Here is an 8,697-nt window from a genome sequence, read left to right on the forward strand (position 1 = left end):
ATTCACAGACCTGTACCCCTGGGGAAAAAAAATATGTTTATAAAAAATAAAAAAAAAAATCTGGATACCTTTGCAAAGAAAAGATTTTGAATAGCTTTTCCTATTTCATCCTGTTGGAAATATACTTCATGTGTTTTTTCTCAGGGACTTTTTTTTTATTTTCTCAACTTTTTTTGTGAGCTGCTTCACAGTTCTGTTCTTTCTTATAATGTTTAATTGTAGTACTATAATTATTGATTATATTTTGATTTTATTTTAGTGGATCCCAAAGAGCCCCACAGCTGATAGGTTGCATTTTTATGCTTCATAATAACTCAGTGGGAGCAAATAGAAATCCAGAACACTGGGACACCTACCTGGGTGGCTCAGTTGGTTAAGCATCTGCCTTCAGCTCAGGTCATGATCCCAGGGTCCTGGGATGGAGCCCCACATCACTCTCCCGGCTCAGTGGGGATCCTGCTTCTCCTTTTCCCTCTGCAGTTCCCCCTGCTTATGCTCTCTCACTGTCAAAAAAATAAATAAATAAAATCTCAAAAAAAAAATAGAAAGAAAAAGAAATCCAAAATACTGATAAGGAAATAAGGAACATCTTATGTGCCAATCACTAAAAATAACTAAGAATTTGGTGAAGGGAGAGATTTCCTAGCTTGTGGAACTAGCTTCTACTATGCCATGCTGCACAAAGTACACACTGGTATATGTTCTCTTTAGTAATTAAAGAGTAAGTCTGACTTCTAGTCACTGTAAAATAAAACTTCCTTTGTAGTAATGATCTGGTTGTTATCTTTAGGCTAACACCAGACTTCTGGTATCTAATTTTAGTTCTGCTTTGAATGGTGTTAGTTGTTTTTGTTTTGTTTTTGTTTTGTTTTGTTTTTCCCTCCATACATCATTGCATGATTGAGATTGGACATTTGTGAAATGTACATAGTTACTACTCCACATTGGTATTCTGAAGTTGAATGAATGATTTTTGTGAGACAGGGGAGAAGTCAAAACTTTAATTCAAATTTACAGATACAAGGTAGGTGTACTGAGAGCAGGCATACCTTGGTATATTGCCCTTCACAAACATTGTGTTTTTTACACATTGAAGGTTTGTGGTAACCTATGTTGAGTGAAATGGTCAGCACCAAAAATATTTTCTCCAGAAATATTTGCTCACTTCATGTCTCTGTCACATTTTGGTAATTCTCACAGTATTTCAAACATTCTCATTATTATTATTATTATGTCTGCCACGATGATCTGGGATCAGTGAGCTTTGAGGTTATGATTACAATTGTTCTGAGGTGCCATGGACTGTGCCCATGTAAGTTTTAATTGATAATGTGTGTATTCTGATTGCTTTACCTACTAACTATTCTGTCTCTTTCCCTCTCTTCAGCCTTGCTGTTCTCCGAGACAAAACAATATTGAAATTAGGCCTGTTCATAACCTTACAATGGCCTCTAAATGTTCAAGTGAAAGAAAGAATCACATGTTTTTCACTTTAAATCAAAAGCTAGAAACAGTTAAGCTTAGTCAGGCAGGCACAGAGAAAGCTGAGATAGGCTGAAATCTAAGAGGCCCCTTATGATAGCCAAACAGTCAAGTTGTAAATGCAAAGGGAAGTTTTTGAAGGAAATTAAAAGTGCTACTACAGTAAACACACAAATGATAAGAAAGCAAAACAGCCTTATTGCTGATATGGAGAAAGTTTTAGTGTTCTGGAGAGAGTTCAGGCTACAACATTCCCTTAAGCCGAAGCCTAATCCAGAGCAAAGCCCTGACTCTTTTCAACTGAATGAGGCCTGAGAAAGGCGAGGAAGCTGCAGAAGAGTCTGAAGCCAGCAGAGGTTGGTTCATGAGGTTTAAGGGAAGAAGCCATCTCCAGAACATCAAAGTGCAAGGTGCAGCCGCAGATGCTGATGCGGAAGCCGCAGCAAGTTTGCCAGAAGATTTAGAGAAGCTCATTAACAAAGGTGGCTCCACTCAACAGCAGATTTTCCGTGTAGAGGAAACAATCCTCTATTTCAAGAAGATGCCATCTAGGACTTTCCTATCTGGAGAGGGGAAGTCAATATCTGGCTTCAAAGCTTCAGAGGAAAAGCTGACCCTCTTGTTAGGGGCTGAAGCAGCTGGTGACTTCAGGTTGAAGCCAACACACATTTACCATCTGAAAATCCTAGGGCCCTTAAGAATTATGCTAAATTTACTCTGCCTGTGGTTATAAATGGAACAACAAAGCCTGGATGACAGCACATCTGTTTACATGGTTTACTGGGTATTTTAAGCCCCTGTTGAGAATTACTCCTCAGAAAACAAAGATTCTTTTCAAAATATCACTGCTCACTTACAGTGCACCTGGTCACCCAGGAGCTCTGATGGAGATGTACAAGATGAAGGTTGTCTTCATGCCTGCTAACACAACATCTATTCTTCAGCCCATGGATCAAGGAGTAACTTTAACGCTCAAGTCTTATTATTTAAGAAATATATTCTATAAGTCTACAGCAGTCACTGTGATTCCTTTGATGGATCTGGGCAAACTCAACTGAAAACCTTCTGGAAAGTTTCGGCCAGTGTAGGTGCTATTAAGAACATTCATGATTCATGGGAAGAGGTCAAATATCAACATAAATATTTTGGAAGAATTTCATTCCAGCTCTCCTAGATGATGTCAAGGGGTTCAAGACTTCAATGGCAAAAGCAACTGCAGATTAGAAATATCAAAATAGTAGGAGAACTAGAATTAGAAGTTGAGATTAATGATGTTAGTGAATTGTCACAATCTCATGATAAAACTTTCACAGATGAAGAGGTGCTTCTCATGAATGAGCAAAGAAAATGGTTTCTTGAGATGGAATCTACTCCTGTTACAGATGTTGTGAAGATTCCTGAAGTGATGCCAAAGCATGTAGAATACTGCATATACTTAGTTGGTAAATCAGCAGCAGGGTTATAGAAAAATTGAATCCAATTTTGAAAGAGGTTCTACTGTGGGTAAATGCTGTCAAACACCATCCCACACTTCAGAGAGAGTGATCACAAAAGGAAGAATCAAAGTGGTGAACTTCATGGTTGTCTTATTTTAAACAATTGCCACAGCCACCCCAATGTTCAGGACCCACCACCTTGATCAGTCAGCAGCCATGGGCATCGAGTCAAGACCCTCTGCCAACAAAATGATCATGACTCACTGAAAATTCAGATGATGCTTAATGTGTTTTAGCAACAAAGTATTTTTAAATTAAGGCATGTATTTTTTAAGATATAATGCTTTTGCACACTTAAAAATGATAGTATAACTTTTATATAAAAACTGTAGTATGAAGACAACTTTAAATTATAACTGGTAAACCTAAAAAATCATTTGACTCGCTTTATTGTGGTATTCCCTTTATTGCAGTGGTCTGGAAGCAAGCCTGAAATATCTCCAAGGACGTCTGTACTGCAAAGTCATCTCTTTTCTTCACCACTGTCTCATCTTTCCCCACTGTTATACCTTTCTTCCACTTTGTTTATACATTTTCTCAATTCCTCATGAAATTCTTCTTAGCATGAATAAGAAGTAAATGATTCTGAGCTCAAACAGGAACTTTAGTCTTAAAGGAGCACCTCCTAACCTCCAGGATTCTATACTACTTCTATGTGTGTACTCCACTAAGCAATTTGCCGTTTCTGTACTGCTAAGTATAAAACAGCTTAAGCAACACTGCAGTTAAACAGTAAATAACTTTGACCTAGGGGCCTTTTTGTCCAAAGAATGATAGTGTTGTGAACTTAGACTTGGATCCCAGTGTGGTATACAAATAATCATCAATATGAAGTGGCCACAGAACTCTTAGGCATCATCTTTCATATTTTGAAGTCCTTTCTAGAATGTAAACATCTTTTAAAAATATCTATTTATTTATTTATTTGACAGAGAGAAAGAGAGCACAAACAGGGAGAGCAGCAGAGGGAGAGGGAGAAGAAGGTTCCCCGCAGAGCAGAGAGCCCAATATGGGACTCGATCCCAGGACCCTGGGATCATGACCTGAGCTGAAGGCAAATGCTTAACCAACTGAGCCACCCAGATGCCCTAGCATGTAAACATCTTAAGGGCAGGAGTGTTTTTATTTGTTTGCTCCTTTTAAAAATCAGTTTATTACATTATTCTCAATGGCTGACAGAGGGCACCGTTAAAGACTGACTGAAAAATTATTACCTCTCAGGGAATAACTGAACTAATCACAAATAGTATTTAATTCTAAATTTTCAATTCTAAATTTTCTACGGTTTTATAACTATATTTTACAATTAAAGGGATATTATAAGTATACATTTCCATATTATATAAGTAACACAGGAAGTAATGAAATGAAAGAAATACAACATTATTACTTGACTTACATGTCCTTTGGGTCAATTAATCCTGACTTTCTATCTCATGGCAATACTATCACACTATTAACTTAAAATTTCTATTTACAATCTCTACCAGCTGTGTTTTGAAACGACTCTATGCCTTTCCCAGATCCTACTCTAGGTAAAATGTCCTTTTAGCTAAAATTTAGTAAGAATTTTTTTTTAACTGTTTTTCCATTTCTCTCAGAAGCTGTCAATGTCAACTCCATCAGGCTCATTTTATCAAAGAAGCTCCAAGTCTTTGGCTTAGTTATAAGAAAATAAAGCAAATTGATGCAAATGAAAATTGACTTCGTTACCCCCTGAAACAGATGTCTAATATCTGAAGTGTCCACTCTCTATGAAAAATTTTTCCCACACTGCTCGACGTCATTCCTGTAGAAACTTTAAGATTCTTTAAAAGTATCTACAAAATTAGGTGAAGGGTAAAATTATGAATTTCCCACTTGGAAGAAAGTGGCTTAAATTCTATCCAATTATTTGCCATGACAACCAGCTAAACACAAAAGGGCTAGAATGGAGGCAGAGTACTGCCTCTATAATCATCACTGTATGTCCTTCAAATCATGGATATGCAGCACCACCATCCCCGGCTACTTCAGGGCCATAAGCCTACACGGTAATTACATGCTTTGGAACACTCCACTTAAGTGCATCAATAATATAGTGAGAGAACGTGTTCTTTAATTCTGCACCTGTAAATGGAGGAAAAATAAAGAAAATATCTCTATAAAAAATAATAAAAGGAAAAATAAACTAGACAGCCAAATTATGTGTAAGCTGCTTTGGGAGGTCTCCCTCCAAAATTCAGATGGTTAATAATTCAAAGTGTTTAATAAACATAATCAGATGATAAAGTATCTCTGTTTAAGAGGTTACAAAAAATTAGGACATAGGAAAATAAATGATGAAAAACAGAAACTCCCAGTGAAGCTTAGTATTTTACTTTTCATGTACCTATTTCAATTGTGCATTATAGAATCCCAGGCGACTTTTTTTTTTCCCCATTGCCACATCTCTATGTAACTATTGTTAATGGGATTGGGAAGATAACACCTACTAACTACTCTGTGATTTCCAACACAAAGGAGTTAACACGTCATGGCATTACACAACAGTGTTTTCCTGCATGCTATTTATAATATATTTAATACATTTTAGAATGATGGGGGGGCGGTGTGTGCTTGTGTATATAAATGAGTGTATTTTTCATTTTATGGACTTGAAATCCGTATTTTTCTCAGGAATGGAAAGTTAATACAGTCAATATAATAGAGAAGATATAAGTCAAGATATAAGATATAAATCAACAGAACCACGGAGAGAATAAGTAGTTGGTCTAAAACTTTATATTCCAATATAACCAATAAACAATATATTCCAATAAAATAAATGGCTAATTTCTTAAAATAAAAAAGTTCTTCTGAAAGTAAAATATTTTTGAGTACTCATTTCCCATATTCTTAGGAAATCTTAAAGAATATGAAAATTATACACATAAAATTTGTAATAAATTTAACACTCTTGGCATTCAGAACAAACCAAGTTTTTTTGTTTGTTTGTTTTATTTTGAAGACTGATTTACTTAAGAGAGTGAACTGGGGGCACAAGGGGAGGGAGAGAGAATCGCAAACAGACTCCCCATTGAGTGCAGAACCCTATGTGGGGCTGGATCCCAGGATCCTGAGGTCATGACCTGAGCAGAAACCAAGAGTCAAATGCTTAACCAGTTGAGCCACCCAGGTGCCCCACGAACAAACCGAGTTTTTAAGTGGGTCCATCCTAAGATTTTTCACTTAAGAAATAAAAAACAAACGAATAAGGAAGTCTATATAGGTACCAGTGTTTTATGCAAATTAGCCAATCTTTTTTAATGAAGATACTCAACGTGAAATTTGTCTCTGTATATTGATTTTAAATGAGTGCTATTTAAATAAGAAAAGCCTGCTATAATTTCAAGAAACCCAAAAATCTTAGTAAAATCAGATATGTAATGGTCCAAAATTCATAAAGGGAACAGAAAGGATGTACTAAATAAACTAGAATAGAGTGTTTAATTAAAAAAAAAAAATTGCTATTCCAGAATGAAGTTGAATTTGTTTTTCTTTGTCATTTTACATGTGTAAATTAATGGATGTGCATATGTTTTACTGAATTAATATTCAATACCTGGGTATGGCCTTGTGTTCTCTTTATTTCTACACATTTGCTTCTTAGACATGACTGTATGTTTCAAATGTTGTTTTTACGATCAAGAACAATTTTTTTCTCCATGATATAATCAATATACAGTCTTTTTTCTAATAACAAATATCTTTGATGAAAAAAATGCAATTTAATTGACCAAGTGGTAATCTAATTAAAAGACAAAATCATTATTATATTTTTGAAGCTACACATAGAAGCTTACAAAGTTGTTTAAGTAACATTTACTAGAACTTAATTAACTGTATTAGAAATTATTAAACTGTATTTAATATTAACTGTTTCTTCATGATCTTGAACTTCTGGAGATTTTTTTATTGGTTCAGACGTGGGTTTTGAAACTTGTGTGCAACTATTATCATACAGATACACTGCTACTGAAATAGTATTGTATTATATGGGGGAACTACTATTATAAAGACTATGCCCAGGATATAAATTACATTAATTTGGCAATGAACCATCAGCATACTAAATCCAAAATAAAATATCAGTTGTTTTTTGAAGAAAATACTGATAATCATTTGAGATTTGAAACTTACTAATAGTTACTGTTTTTTGGTTTTTTTTTTCCCCCTCTTGCTGAAACAGACATCGGAGCAGGCCAATTGTTTGCAACCATGCAAAAATGAATATTGCTAGGACTTGGATTATAAAATGTAGACTGGAGAGAAGTATTACCTTTGAATTTCAGGTCCTTGAAGAGGTTTTATGACAGAGTACTGGCAGAAACTTTCCAAAATGACAGTAGCAGTAAGGACTCTCCTAGAACAGCTCATTGATAGTGTATGTACAACAGGAAACAAAAGTGGAAATGTTTGAGGTTAGGTATCCAAATGACCCATACCCGACGGTTTTGTTTTATTTCTGTTTCTCTTGGATTTTAACTTTGTTTTCCTGCATAGATGGAAATTGACAATATTGAAGCAAGGCAATTTGAAAAATTTAGATCACTTAATTGACTTACATCTGTGATCTCAATGAAAATCTCAAGAATGTCACCTTTGAACAGGCAACTGAGTGTAAGATATTAATCAGACATATAGAAACTATCTCTTGGTGTCATCTAGTGGCTGTATTTCATCACTGCATAAAAGAAATACCTGACTGGTTTTCTGAGTAAAGATTGTTTTATTACATTTGTTTCTGACTGACTGGAGTAAAAGGAGCTGCCATTTTTAACAGACAAGAGAAGGTTAGTAGCAATCAAGCTACTGGGCTCTTCACCCTGGCCCTTCGCTGTGCCTTCTTATAAGGTCAAGACACATCGATGGAAAGCTCAGTTATCGTACACTAGTGTGAAGGTGTTGTGTGCTGCCCCATTTAGGCTGCATGACTGAGTGACTGGGTGTTGTTAAGGGACATCCACAGCCAATACACAAGGTATTTTCTCTTAGCTGGCCGAGCGGCACTCAGGGGAATCTGACAGACTGAGCTGACATGCTAACAATCTGATTTCCTATGGCAATGGTAGGAGCCTTCGAGTGAGAGAGAAGAGTCCCCTGACCCTCCTGTCATCTACTCGCTCAATCTCTATCCTAGGATAGGAACACTGCAGAACTATCACAGGGAAAGGTGACATAGTGAAAATAACTTATCCGCAAATGTGCTGAAATGTCATCTCTAATGTTATAGTTCCTTTAAGACGAACTATAATTTCTAATATAACTTTTCAGTTTTGAAAGGAAAGGGCACCAAGGCTGGGTTGACAGAAATAAATTATCCAGATAATTAAGGCTAACTACTCCACTTTCTCCTACTCCCTGGCCCACGCGCAGACAATAATAGGGCTCAATTATTCATAATTCAGGAATATTTTTTTCATTAAAAAAAGGATTTTCTGTAAAACTGGTGTTTGAATGACTTACAAATATAATCATTAAGGAAGCAAATTATTAACAAATTATAGTCGGGAAATTTACAATTTTAATTCTTGTAGTTTCTGTTATGACCAATGTAACAAAGATAAGTATGACTTTTTAAGAAGGAAAAATGTGTGATACTTCATTCTTAATTTTCCATAATTAAACTGATATTTTGAGGTAAATTCGGTAGGTTTTTAAAATGATCTTGATGGATTTGTCAATATCAAGCAAGATA

The 8,697-nt window shown here is 35.6% G+C and overlaps 1 pseudogene; it reads left to right on the forward strand.

The window, feature by feature from the left end:
• The first annotated feature begins 1,444 nt into the window (after positions 1-1,444).
• LOC116864410 lies at positions 1,445-3,171 on the forward strand (annotated as a pseudogene).
• Positions 3,172-8,697: the final 5,526 nt, after the last annotated feature.

Source organism: Lontra canadensis, unplaced genomic scaffold (assembly GCF_010015895.1).
Source record: "Lontra canadensis isolate GAN:19392208 unplaced genomic scaffold, GSC_riverotter_1.0 scaffold5, whole genome shotgun sequence".
Taxonomy (NCBI): domain Eukaryota; kingdom Metazoa; phylum Chordata; class Mammalia; order Carnivora; family Mustelidae; genus Lontra; species Lontra canadensis.